At 45.1% G+C, this 13,665-nt stretch overlaps 1 protein-coding gene across 3 annotated transcripts in view; it reads left to right on the top strand.

Annotated features, from left to right (window-relative positions):
* Positions 1-107: 107 nt before the first annotated feature.
* The window catches only part of DAG1 (dystroglycan 1), a 62,573-nt gene continuing 49,015 nt past the window's right edge, over positions 108-13,665 (top strand). For 2 of the 3 annotated variants that reach the window (XM_085313410.1, XM_085313414.1), the window contains exon 1: positions 108-133. The gene's annotated coding sequence lies outside the window, so the exon portion shown is untranslated. Of the gene's footprint in view, positions 134-890; positions 913-13,665 lie in introns of those variants that run through there. The other variant, XM_085313412.1, reaches the window with a different exon arrangement.

Below are 13,665 nucleotides of genomic sequence, written 5' to 3'. Positions count from 1 at the left end.
CTCGGGGAGCCCGCTGGGGCGGGGGCCGGGCCCGGGGTGGGGCGGGGGGGCAGGCCGCGCCGTGCTGGCTCTGCTGGGGCCCCGCAGCTCGGTGCGGGTGGTGCTGGCGGGGGGAACAGCCCAGATGCGGCAGGTGGGTTGTTCGTGAATATCCCTTTTCTCTCTCTCTCTCCCYCCCCACCTTGGATTTTTTTTGGAGGGGGGGTGCTTTTTGTGTATTTACTCAGACTGGACTGAGCATTTCTGGGGCTTGATTCTTATATTCAACAGTGCTCATCTTGGAAGAGGACGTGTGGAAATCTTTTYGAGTCTCCCTGCTCGGTGGGATTGATTTGGCTCGGTACGAGTGCAGGTGGATTTTGCAGTAGTAGGTTGAACTCGGATTTTGTGTCCTGCTTGATTTGCACGCCTTGCAGTGCAAAGTTACGCTGGCAAAACTACGATTCATGTTTTGTCTGTGTTTTGGGATGGGCAAATTTCGGTGGCAGCTTTGCAGAGTACTCTGGACTCTGCCAGTTGACCTTGGGTCTCACTGTTTTGAGCCTGACTCACAGTAGAGGCTTTTTAGGGCATAACCGAGCCACAGTTAAACTTTTATTTTCAGTCAGATGACTGAATTTAAATAAATAGTTCTGTTGCTCAGGAAGGAACAAATGCGGGAGGGTCATTTTAGCCTTCTTGGCTCATCAGAAGTAACAGGCTTTAAAATGGCTCACCCTTAGTCTGATTTTTTCTTTTTTCTTTTTTTTGGTGTGAACCCCTCAACTCGGCAAACTGAATTTAGCCAGTTCGTATGAAGCTGTTGTGAAACGAGGGTGCCACGGTTTGCAACCTCATAGCAAACACTCTGTAAATACTGTTTGTTTACCGTGATCTTGGCTACTAGTGGCCCCTCGAGTCTGGAAGCTGAAGGTAGGAGGATTTGGGAGGCTGGTAACCGGACACGTAGAATTTGACGGGGTTGGTAAGGTATTTTCTAAGCTSCTAGGGCTTTTGACTACTCAGTCTTGAGAACCTGGCACTGACATAACTCACTCTCTAAAATGAGACTAAACCCATGCTTTTTGTGTGTAAAAACACTAAGCATTCACCTATTTTTTTTTCCTCTGCCTTTCCTGGCAGGAGCTTCTCTCCATTACCCACTGCTGTTATATGGTGGGACTGCTGGCATTTCTTGCCTTGGGAATACTGCTCCTAAGGAAAATTTTTATTTAAGTTGTACATGGAATGCTGTCTCTTAAGATTTTTAGTTTCATGCGTTCCTTTTTGCCTCTGGAGTTCTCGGTTTAATAGTTTCTAATTTAGTGTAGGTTTCTTTGCACAGCCTCTGCTGCTATTCCAAGCATCCTGAACCACTTATTCATTCTTCCCAATGCTTGTCATTGCACTCTTCTGTCCTAAATATAGGGTAGTATGCCAATGGGAGAAGCTTGAGAGTAAACTGAAGTGCTGTGAACACCACTGTTTACTTGGAGAAATAATCAGCAAAACCTTGCTGATTCCAAGTCTCACTGTTTTCTTGCTACAGGAATTTGCACATCTTTCTTTGGGAGCTGGCAAAAATTCTTGCATAACTAGGATTTTTTTTTTATGGGGTGTATTAGCTTAGAAATGCTTCTTTCTTTCAGCATTAKCCAAACAAAGTAAATTCTAGTCAATTGTTAGTATTAGGCCTGATGAGTTGGAAAAAWGTTTTTGGGCTGATAGTTGTAAATCTCCTGCGTCTTTCTGAAGACCAATAGATTTTGTATGGTATTTGTTAAGCACAGGCACTTTTCTGCTCTTAGAAATGCCTGATGCTCATGGTGAGGACAGGTGGGAAGTCCAGCCTGGTTTCCGCTTCTTTTACAGTCATCTCTCACTGTCCAATGTGCTGGACTTTGCTGTTCTGAAAAATGGATGTGGACGCTTGACAGGTACAGTGAAACCTCTAATTAGCTTGAACTCTTAACATGCCAATTAGAATGGGCGTGGATCTGATTGTAGCTTCTCTGTAACTGCTGGTTGGCAGGAGTTCTTGTATGTCTTTTGCTGGCCAAGTTATACCTCGAAGGTGAGGGAATAAGGTTGGAGAGAGCATTGCTTCCTGATTAATGTGAGTGGACAACTCAAGCCCAGCTTTATGGTTATGACCAGTGGTTTGGCTCTGTGAACAAATGTACTTGAGGGCTTTTGCCTTGAAGACCGGTTTGCCCATGCCGGTCTGAAGAGAGGAGAGTGGTGCAGTTGCAGCAGCTGGTTTCAGAGACAATTTTCCTGTTATCAACAGGGCACCTTTAGTGTCTGCAGTGCAGGTAGGAGATGTGGTGTTTTGTTTKTTTAGGAGAGAACAAGTAATGGTTTTGCCCTGACAGGACTGGTGTTGCTCAGCAGAGGGAATGATGTCTCGTTGCCTTTTCCGTGTCCCACGGGGAGATAACCAGAGAGATTATTCTAGACAGATAACTAGTGTGCTGTGCCAACCTGGGGATGGAGTACAGCTGAAAGTAGTAAAGCTGTCTCTTGTTTGATGATGACAGCTATCTTAGAGAAAGTTTCATTGCAGGGATGCTTTCAGACTGTTTGTGCCTTTCTTCCTATAATCTGAAGAGTAAATGCTAGYAGTGATTAATTTAAATAAGGAAAAYGCAAACTCTGAATTCTCTTYGGGCAAATAGTGGTCATGTAAATGTGTCTCGAGTTCTTTGTGGTACCTGTAGACTGTCTACCTATTACTTCTGGTTTCTTGCTGAAACAGTTTGGGGAGAGCCTGTGCTTCCRGCTGCTACAGGCTGCAGACAGTCCTGGTTTGTGTAGATCTACAATGTATCAGGACTTCTCTACTTTCAAAGGCTTAATGTAGTTTTTCTCCTAGGCAGGTTGCTTTACTAGGCTGGTAGTGACACCATGTAGCTGCTGTTCCTTGAGCTCAGAGTACTTCAGTGCTGACCTGGGTGAAATACAAATAAACACACAGTTGGATTGACCTAGCATATCAAAGATCTYGGTATGCTGAAAATGTTTGTTTTTAGGATGTTTGTGCAGTCTCAAGAGCTCTGTACCTTAAGCCCAATTTGCAGGGGACTGTGACCGTGTTTAAGCTTGAAAAAATAAAAGATAAGCCCAAAGAATCTATGCTTTTAGGGCTTGTTCCATGAGATTGAGCAAGTTTCTAATAGGCTTTTAAAGTGCTGCTGGAAAAGAAGTTGTTATATTCACCTACCTGAATAAGCTGAGTAGACAAACTTTCTGGTCGAATATTTTTTCTCTCTGTCTCTTTTTGCATTTATCCCTTGGCTTAAACTGTCTCTTGTTTGGCTCTTCTGGAAGAAAATTTTCTCCTGCTAGTGGGAGAGATGGCTGTATTTTTTTGATGTTACCAGCTCAACCCTGTCGAAAAGATGTGGCCTAACTCCCGTTGCCAGGCATGTCCACTATCTTCTTTGCTTTGGTGCTTACTGAACCTATGGTCAGATTGCTTGCATACCCAACAGAAAGTTTCCTGGTTCTTCTGCTTGGTTTGTGAGTTGTTCTGCCTTGCACAGGAGTGTGATGAGAAGCAGATGGTGCAAGGTGAGTGATGGGAGTGCATGGGTTTATGGGTGTGGGGAAGAAACGGAGGCTTCCCTCGTTTGTCAGTAGTAACCTACTCAGATGGGCTTCCTGTGTCTTGAAACTACAACCTGAATTAAAATTAAAGCTTCTTGCCTGATGATAGCTTCTGCCTGAGTTATTAGTTAGGGCAGAAATGACACAACATACCCTAGAAATGCACCCTGTTTTCCTGCACACTGTGTCCTGCTCAAGGTCACATCAGCCTGGCAGTCCTGGTTTCTGGAAGCTAGGCTTGATGCATGCTAGGAAATTTCTCAGTCTCTACCGATGGCAGTACCACAGCCTTGCAGCTCTTCCACATCCAGCTTACCATCTCTGAGCACTGCATTGGGATTCAAGAGCAGGTGGGGGCTGTGCTATTGCAGTTCCCATTARTGGTCCTTGCATGTGTCTAACTGCAGTGGGCTTACAACAGTCCCCCCCCACAACTCTACCAAAAATAAATTTTCCTAAGCTATGTTGCTGCAGGCCGTGCAAGCCCCAGGACTGATGCAATTTCAACTCGCCTAGGGTGTGGTGCAGGGAGCAGCAGAGGGTGAAGTTGTGTAGGATGGCTCAGCTGATTTTGAAGAGGAGRGGTCCTAGTTCCACCTGTGTGGTTGTGGCCATGGCATTTGTCAGTCTTYTGCTGTGCTGATTTTTTTTTCCTTGGGTTAACTTCTTGCAAGTTAGCAACCTGAATCTTCTTACAGAAGGATCTAAAAAACATCAAAGCCCATGTGAGTGTAGAGGGGAAGCAAGGTGCTGMTTGGAGAAGGAGGGAGAGATGGGCATAGTCCTTGTGCTGGAAAGYTGGTAAGCTAGTTCACGATGAAGTACTGTGCAGTTGCTTGAGCCAGTYTCCTGGCTTGTTACAGAATCACAGAATGGTYGAAGTTGGAAGGACCTCTGGACATCATCTAGTCCAACACTCCTGCTCAAGCAAGGTCACCTAAAGCATGTTGCACAGGATTGTGTCTAGGCGAGTTTTGAATATCTCCAGAGAAAAGACTCTGCAACCTCTCTATTCCAGTGCTCTGTCACTCTCACAGTAAGGAAGTTTCTCCTTATATCCAGGTGGAACTTCCTGTGTTTCAGTTTGTGCCTGTTGCCTCTTGTCCTGTTGCTGGACACCACTGAAAGCAGTTGCTCTTAAATGGGCCATTCTTCTCTGCTTTCACTGTGCCCTCTTGCCATCTCCCACAAATCAGTTGTGGTGCTAAGCTGATACATTGATGAATAGATCCAGCTGACTTGGCATAAAATTGTCAATCCTTCCCCCCAACTCTTACTCTGCTGGCTTAGCAAACTGGTAAGGAGGGGAATCAGACCAGGCCCTTGGAGGTAGGGAGCTGTTATTGTCAGCAGCGCTATCTCACAGGATTGTGCTCATAGCTATAATGTATTTCTTCATCAGAGTTGAGCRTCTCTGTGGTTTCACTGGCCAGCAGAGATCCTGTAGCCCTGTGGGGCTGGAAGGTGATTCTTTATGGGATTGAAGGTACRCTGGCTCCAGCAGCTCTTCACATGCAGGGAAGGTGAAGCTTGGAAACAATGGTAGAACTTGTCCTGAACCCAAAGGTGAACAGCATTGCTTCTTTTTTTTTAATTTATTATTATTTTTTATTTTTTTTAGGAAAAAACAGATTCCTAGTCTCGTATAGACATTTGAATGAAGATTTCCTCAGAGTTCTCCTTTTTCCTTCTTTCTTGTTCTGTGGTCTAGCTCCCACGCTTTAGGAGCCAGGATCCAAAATATTTCTGAAGTTGCCCATCTGACCCTCTTATGAATTGAGCCCTTTTCAGTAAATCTATCAGAAYGTACAGACCACATGCATTAGCCATAATAGTGACCCTGAATTTGCATGTGGTCTGTACGTTCTGATAGATTTGCTGGAAAGGGCTCAATTCATAAGAGGGTCAGATGGGCAACTTCAGAAATATTTTGGATCCTGGCTCCTCACAGCTATCCAACAAATTGGTTAACTCTTTATGAAATACTTGATTTAAAAAAATACTTCTCTTTAAGGACCTGACAAGCAACATTCCTCCACTCCCTCCTTGGGGGTTGAAAAAGTGATTACAGAGGAAATTTCAGTTTACTCTCTAACATAGTTGCAGGTCATGCTAGTGTTGACTGCACATAGSTTATGAATTCACACTGGGTCTTTTGGGCACTTTTTTTTTGAGCTGAATTGTACATTTATATTTCATCTTTTGTGATATGTTCCTTATGGGTGGGGATTKGCATTCAGTAATTTTGATGAGATTTTCCAGTAGCAGATAACTACTGGTCGCTTGATATCAGCCCTAAGGGTTAGGGGTTGGTTTTGGATGAACTTGAAAGTAAGAAAATGTTGAGCTACAGTTTGAACCAGCAGTTTTCCACCTGAGCAGAAATCATGCTGAATTAGGAGAGGTGACATTAAGCTGTCTTGTGCCATTGTTGCAATACAAGGATCATAACAGTGTCAGGGCTGTCTGAGCAGCCTTTCCCTTGCTATAGTGGTACTGCTTGATGCCTATCAAATAGGCTTTGGTCAGCCCCTAGGTGGGCTCTTTCACACTCTTGGGGAAATGCTCTTCTTCCCAAAGTTTTCATAAGTCCCCAGAAGGATTTTCTGCYGTACATGGCTTCTTTAGGGCTTTGTGGTTACAGGGAAGAGGGATCAAGGTGCCAGAAACAATCCCTGTCTCTAGTGCTCAATTGTTCAGAATTTCAGGATACTGTTCTGATACCTCTTTAATCAAAATGCAAAYATTTGCCGAGTCTTTCCTATATGGTGTATGTGAGCCTCCTCTAAATTTATTCTCCTCCAGTGCCCTCTGAGGAACGGCTGCAAGAGCTGGGCCTCTTTAGCCTGGGTGAGAGAAGACTGAAGGGGGGATCTTATCAATGTGTATAAGTACCTGAAGGGAGGGTGTCAAGGGGATGTGTCTAAACTCTTTTCAGTTGTCCCGTGTGACAGGACAAGAGGCAATGGGCAAAAACTGAACCACAGGAAGTTCCACCTGAACGTGAGGAGGAATTTCTTCACTGTGAGAGTGACACAGCACTGGAAGAGGTTGACCAAAGAGGTTGTGGAGTCTCCTTCTCTGGAGACATTCAAGGCCTGCCTGGATGCAACCCTGTCTAACATGCTCCAGGTGATCCTGCTTGAGCAGCGGGGGTGGACTAGATGATCTCCAGAGGTACCTCAACCATTCTGTGATTCTGTTCTCCAGCCAAGAGGTTCCTCTTGCTAACTTCTTGCTCCTTGATGGTAGAGAGTTAGTATCCTTTTCAGCAATGGAGAATTCTGCCAGGCCTTCTCCAAATATTGCAGAAGTTGAACTAATGGTGCAGAAATGTAATGTGAGATTTTTTTTCTTGTTATCTTTGTTATTTATCAGGAAGGTCTTGTGCGGATGTCAGCTGCTAGGRGTGTATCAAGAGGCATTTTGAGCCAGGTGGCAGAAAAGCAATATAACTGTGCAGATAGCGAATGCTCTGGAGTGATGTCTTTTTTCCCCCCCCCCCCCCCCCCAAGAAAATGATCTTCCTTCCAAGATCTGCTTCCTCTAAGAGTAAGTACTTTGCTTTTTTCAAAGATAAGGGGTTCTTATTGTAAGATAATCTTGCAATAAATTTACAGCTACAGAGATTGATGCTAGTTGGAAAACTGACATTGTGATGATTTTGACACTAGGTTTGTAATGATAAGAATAATCTAAGTTGAAATCCGTCCCTTAGACTTTGCAGTCAGACCTTGAAATCTGTTGAGTGCCTGAGTTCTCTGTGTTATAGAAGTTACTTGATTCCCCTGTGAAAGAACAGGCTTGGTGTTTTCCCACCCTGAAGAAACTATTTCCAGTGGAATTTATGTAGTAGTGTCTGTGAGGCCTGCATTACAGGATAAAAGATTATTCTAAAATCTTCTCTCAGTTAAACTGTAGAAACCCATCAGGAAGGTATGACAGTGTTCAGAAAACAAAACAGCTTCTCACTTGGGGGGAAGAAGTGGGAACCTCTGATACTTTTTGTTGTTCATGAAGTTGCTGTTCTCTTCTACAGAGAGTATAGAATTCAGGCAGCCAAGTCTCATTCTCTACAAATTGGGAGTTCTGCCTCTACAGAGACTGGTTAAAGACTGATTGCATGTGAGGATGGGACTGCGCTGGTTCAAAGGGGCATTTTCCTAATGTCCTTTTCCTAAAATCCCCAAATTTCTTGCATATCCCTCTCCCAAAATCTTCAGCATCTTCTCTTGCATGCTATACATTAGTGCATGCTGTACATTAGCACGTGCTTTCTGACCTATTAAAAAGTACAATTTCAATATGGCCAACAACTAAGTTTAATAGACCAAACAACCTGTATCATTGGTTTCATTAGTTCTCACATTGAATTCATTTAAAGCTTCTGTCATGTAGAGTTTGTGAGCAGAATAACTGTTGTAGTCGGTATGTGAGAGCTCCTGCAAGTTTTGGAGAGTATATTCACAAAGCAGATCTTTGAGGAATTGTTGTGTGCAGAATAAAGCATTGGGAATAGCATAGTAAGCATTATTATTTTAGATGTGCATCTAGGTTGGATAAGGGATTTTTCAGGCTGGATTTTGATGGTGGTAGTAGTATGGAAGTCACTAGAAGTGACTTGGACCAACAGTATGTAATCTAATATAATGGTTTGTACCAAAGTGCTGTGTATGTTTGCACAATATCAATTTGATACCCTCAGAGTGAACTGTTTAGCAAAAATGCCATATTTCATATACTCTGTGTGGGGAATGCAGTGCTTCAGATAAAACATGGGCTTCCACAAAGACTATGTTCCTTCATGTGCCAGCAGCCTTGTACTGGCAGATCTTCCAGGAAACACTTTACCACCTCTTTGAATAAAACTTTATTTGATTGTCAGGTTTCAGTCTTTAGAGAGCTAAGAAGTTTGATCTTGTAAAAATAACCCTTGCTAAGGATAAATATGAATCCCCTTCAGAAACAGACAGTGGAAACCAAAGCAACATGTAGCAGTGCTGCGTGTAAACCCCCCACATACGCTTTTCTCACAAACAGCTTGCTTACGAGGGTGACATTCGGACTTTCATAGCCTTATAAAAACTTTGTAATCAAAGCTGACATGAAAAGAGATTACTTTGTTACTGGCAATGGTGTAAAATTATATATTGTGAACTTAGAGCCTTTGAGAAGGCATCAGTATTCCAATAGGTTGTAATGGTGATAAGCTAGAATCACATACAATTTTTATCCTATCTACTTAACATGGAGGAGTGAAATACTTTGATTACTATGGCTAGTTCTGGTGTGAAAAGRCTTGCTTAAAAGCTTAGATCAAAGTTGCACAAACTCCTGGTGTCTACAAGCAGTAATCCAGACCTGTGGTGATGTTCAGTCATCACCTTCTACTCAAACCAGTATCCTGTCTCCAGTACCTCAAAGTTTCATGTCCCTTTCTTCTAGAAATGAGTCATAACCCTCCTCTTCCATCTCTGTACCATGCTAATTCTGTGTGGCTGTATCAAAGCCCGCTTTTCTCCCAAAAGCACAATGTGAGAGCTGAACAGGCTTTCACAGTCCTCATCCCTGGAAACCACATAGCCACASCTCTCCTCCACCTTCTTCCCCATGCTTGCCCTAACTGAGTTGGGAGAGGGTGCAGGGCTGTGGTAGGTTGGAGCCAGGACCTGCTGGGACAGGTAGGGCTGTACATGGCATGCTGGTGGCTTTTTGACTCTGGCTCCACGAACTGGATGCAGTTTCACCAGGTCAACCTCATCTGGTAATTGAGTCATAGAATTGGTAAGGTTAGACCCTTACCCAGGATACCATTGACCTTCCTGGCCACAAGGGCACATGGCTGGCTCAYAGTTTGTCATTCAYCAGCACTGCCAGGTCCTTCTCTGCAGAGCTGCTCTCCAGCAGGTCAGCCCCCAGCTTGTACTGGTGCCTAGGGTTATTTCTCCCTAGGTGCAGGACTCTGCACTTGCCCTTGTTGAACCTCAGGAGGTTCCTCTCCACCCAGCTCTCCAGCCTGGCCAGGTCTCTCTGAATGGCAGCAGAGCCCTCAGGTGTATCAGCCACTCCTCCCAGCTTGGTATCATCAGCAGACTTGCTGAGGAGGCACTTCTTCATCCAGGTCACTGATGAATAATTTGAACAGGATGGGACCCAGTCCTGAGCGCTGGGGGACTCCACTAGCCACAGGCCTCCAACTGGACTCTGCACCACTGACAACGACCCTCTGAGCTCTGCCATTCAGCCAGTTCTCAAGCCACCTCACTGTCCACTTGTCTAACCTACGCTTCTTGAGCTTCTCTAGGGAGGATGTTCTGGGAGACAGTCTCAAAAGCTTTGCTGTAGTCAAGGTACACAATGCCCACTGGTCTCCCCTCATCTACGCAGCCAGTCATTCCATCATAGAAGGCTATCAGATTGGTTAAGCAGGATTTCCCCTTGGTGAATCCATGCTGCCTACTCCTGATAACCTTCTTTTCCTCTGTATCTCTGRAGATGACATCCAGAATGAGGTGTTCCATCACCTTTCCAGGGATGGAGGTGAGGCTGACTGGCCTAGAGTTGCCTGGGTCCTCCTCCTTGCCCTTTTTGAAGATAGTGACATGTGCTTTCTTCCAGTCCTCAGACACCTCTCCAGTTCTCCGTGAGTTTTCAAAGATGATGGAGAGTGGCCTGGCAACAACATCCACCAGCTCCCTCAGTACCCATGGGTGCATTCCATCCAGGCCCATGGATTTGTGGATGTCTAGCCTGCCCAGAAGATCTCTAATCCTATCCTCCTCAACCAAAGGAAAGTCTTACTTTCTCCAGACTTTCTCCCTTACATCCAGGCTCTSGGATTCTTGAGGGAAGGCTGAAGCAAAGGCAGCATTCAGTAATTCTGCCTTCTCTGTAGCCTTTGTCACCAGGGCCCCTGCGCCATTCAGTAGCGGGTCCACATTTTCCCCAGTTCTCCTCTTGCTACYGATGTATTTGAAGAAGCCCTTCCTGTTGTCCTTAACRTCCCTTGCCAGACTTAATTCCAAATGGGCTGTAGCCTTCCTCCTCGCATCTCCCTGGCCTGCACCTCCCAGAGGAGAGGGGTTGTAATACTGGCCAGCGGTCACAGGAAGATGCTGTTTCCTGCAGGCCTCYGTGCTGCAGCCTGGTGCTGTGTTCTTTGCCCTTGCATGACCTAGCTCAGCATCTCCCAGTCTTTTTCTTTTCCCTGAATTGCAGGCTGCTGAAGCTTCCCCTGGAGGGGCATAACTTTGTATAGCAAACTTAATCCTGCTGGCTTCAGGTAATCCTTTTTTTCACCTTTCATGGATTTCTTGTGCAGTCTGACATGCTGGTTGAAAACCACTGACTSGATATGATTTTTCAGGAGATCACTTGATGTGGCTTCTCCCCTGTTTGGTAAAGAAAAGCAAAGAACAGAGGAACAGAGCAGGTAGTGAAATCTAGGATCAGTTTGCTGAAGTTAAGCTAAAATCATGATACTGCCAAAAGGGGAAGTTCTGCCCTCTCTCCCTTTCTGCTCTTTGCCACGTAAACCTTTGTTTTTTGTGGTTAGTGGGTCAGCTCAGATCCAGCTGGAAAAGCAGTCTACCACCTACATAGAGGAGATCACAGAAAGCAAGGTTAGGCGCAAAGCTCGCTCTTGCGAGTGTCAGGAGGTCTGAGTGGTAACACTACACTCTTCTTGACCAGCACACTATGTGGCTTGGTCACCCCAGCTGAGCACCTAAGGGAAAAGTCCTATTTTCTGGCTGTATATGGGAATTCAAACTGGCTACATTAAGCCTGTATAGAAGTGTTTATGGGTAGGATTCTTCAGAAACAACTAATTAAGAGCATGAATCTTGTTAGTTAGATTTGCACTTCTGACTGCAAATACTACCTGTTCGGACCTATACTTCAGCTGTGCCAACCGGAGATCAGCTGAAGCAGTGAGGAGGCTGAGCATGTGGCTAGGCGTTTCGTTCACAGTGGATGAAGGCAAGCCTCAGTATTAATACAGGCAGATTGCTCAGCTCTGCAGTCTGAACTGAGCCAGGAACACGCACCGTTTTCCTTTCCTAGCACGTCGGCTTGTGCGCCGATTCAAAGCTGACCCTGGGCACGTATATAGAMGCTTGTGAGCGTATTGCTCTCAGCTTCAAATTAACGGGGTACAAAAGCTGCCTAGTTCCCTGCTGGGGGTGGAGGAAGGGTCCTGCCAGCTGCTACAAAGACTTTGCTTTGGGAAACCTGGTGATGGAAACCTCCCTTAAAAGAGGTGATGTTGAGATCAGCTGGAATAATTAAAATGGCCACTGTGCTCCTGCCTGGGCCTTGTGGTAGCTGCYGGCTGAGCTGATTTCCAGAGTACTTTTAAAGGCAGGCAGTTGTCCTGGTTACCTCAGTTACCCATCCTCTCTGGAAAGGGATTATCTGTATGAGCAGAGCTGGGAAGTTACTTTTCTTCTTTCCTTAGGCTTTGCTGGGGGGGAGTATAGATTTGAACTCTTCTGGGTAGAACTGGTTAATGCTCCTTCTGGAGCAGCAGCAACGCCAACCATTGCTACTCGTGCTCTCAGCGGTGATCCTGAAAGGAGGCATAGCCCTTTAGAGAAAAAAAAAGTGTTCTAGCTGTCGCTAAAGCTTCTGAGCAGACTGTGCATTGCTTCAGGTTTTTATCTTGGACTGATCTTCTGGACTGTGCGCTGCCCAAACAAGTTCACGATGCGGAGACCGTTCTTGCAGGGAAGAGATCTTGCAGGCAGCGTCTCGTTCCATTTGCTGTTGGCAGGCTTTAGAGCAGTTCCTTGCATAGAAAAGTCACATGAGAAAAGCATTTAATGTATTTTTAGATGTCTTTTAAAGTGGCTTAGTGGCTGAAAAGAAACCTGTGTCAGGTCACTTGTCTGCTTGCTGCAGTTTGCCCAGAAGTGCTTGAGTGGACTATTAATGTGGAATAGATCTGCTCAGAGACATCTGCTAGGAGGGAATTGCCGTGCATGCCAGGAGGGTGCTGCTGCCTGTGGGAGGTGGCCATTGCTATCAGGATTTGCCATTTAGATGCTGGTTAGGACAATAGTGGGAAATGAATGGGAGATGTCCTGCTGAAACCAGTTTAACTTCTTTTTGCCTTTATCTTTTGGAATTGCTTAGGTTTTCTTTGGTGATTTTCTTTTTTTGTGTGTAGTACTCTTGCAAGGCTTAGCACGGTTTTTAACAGGATCCAAAGCTAGGGTCTCCTTTCTGTGAACAGCAGCAGAGCTGTCCTGTAGCTTCTCGGTGAGCTTGAGCTGGTGCTGCTGAAAGAACCTGCCTTTTGCTTGTGCCGATGCAAGGGAAAGAAGCAGTCTTACAGATCCAGCCAGGAGAGTGATCCAGGCTGAAACCAGCTTGTTTGGTTTTTTTACTGAGTTTCTTCAATATGTTTTGATTCTAGTTCTCTGAGGCAGCAATGCTTGGGCTGGCACAAAGGGAAGAGAGGAATGAGATGGGGAGGTGTGGAAATACTTTTGGAAATAACACCGGCTTAAAATGCCTGAGAAGCTGGCTGTAATGCTGATGTGCCTCTTCCAGCAGGTTAGAGCACAGCTGTCCCGAGAGGAAGAGTCATTTAGGGAGAAAGTACAGCAGTTCAACTGGAGGAGCCGTCCGAGGGTTGTGCTGCTTGTGGGTCCGGTATTGCATGATCTCCTGAAATCTTTCCGTGGGACAGTGAATAGGAGAGTGCCTTAGAGCAGAAAAGAAGCCTGCTGCTTTGCAGCTCGTTGTATCAGAGGTTAGAGCATAACTGTAAAGCTTGCGTTACGGGGTAGAAGTTGGAGCTGAAATCCTTGCTTGCACATAGGGGTAAGATTATTTCCACGTCGAAGTAGGTGCTTATTTGATGGATGGGCTGTGCACCAGAGTTCCTCAGACTAGAAGAAACTGTTTTCTAGTTGTCATGCCTTTTAGAATAAGTGAAATGAATGGGAAATGATGACAGATGATTAGGAGACTTAAACTAAGTCTCCTTTAATAATAGCAGTATTTATGTAACAGCAAACACAAAATATTAATATGACAAAGCTGTGGGGCTTGCTTTTTTTTTTTTTTTTT

Source organism: Rhea americana, unplaced genomic scaffold, assembly GCF_003343005.1.
Source record: "Rhea americana isolate MKP2758 unplaced genomic scaffold, rheAme1 scaffold_384, whole genome shotgun sequence".
Taxonomy (NCBI): domain Eukaryota; kingdom Metazoa; phylum Chordata; class Aves; order Rheiformes; family Rheidae; genus Rhea; species Rhea americana.
Note: the sequence above shows the minus strand (reverse complement) of the source record. Positions and strands in the feature narration are given on the sequence as shown.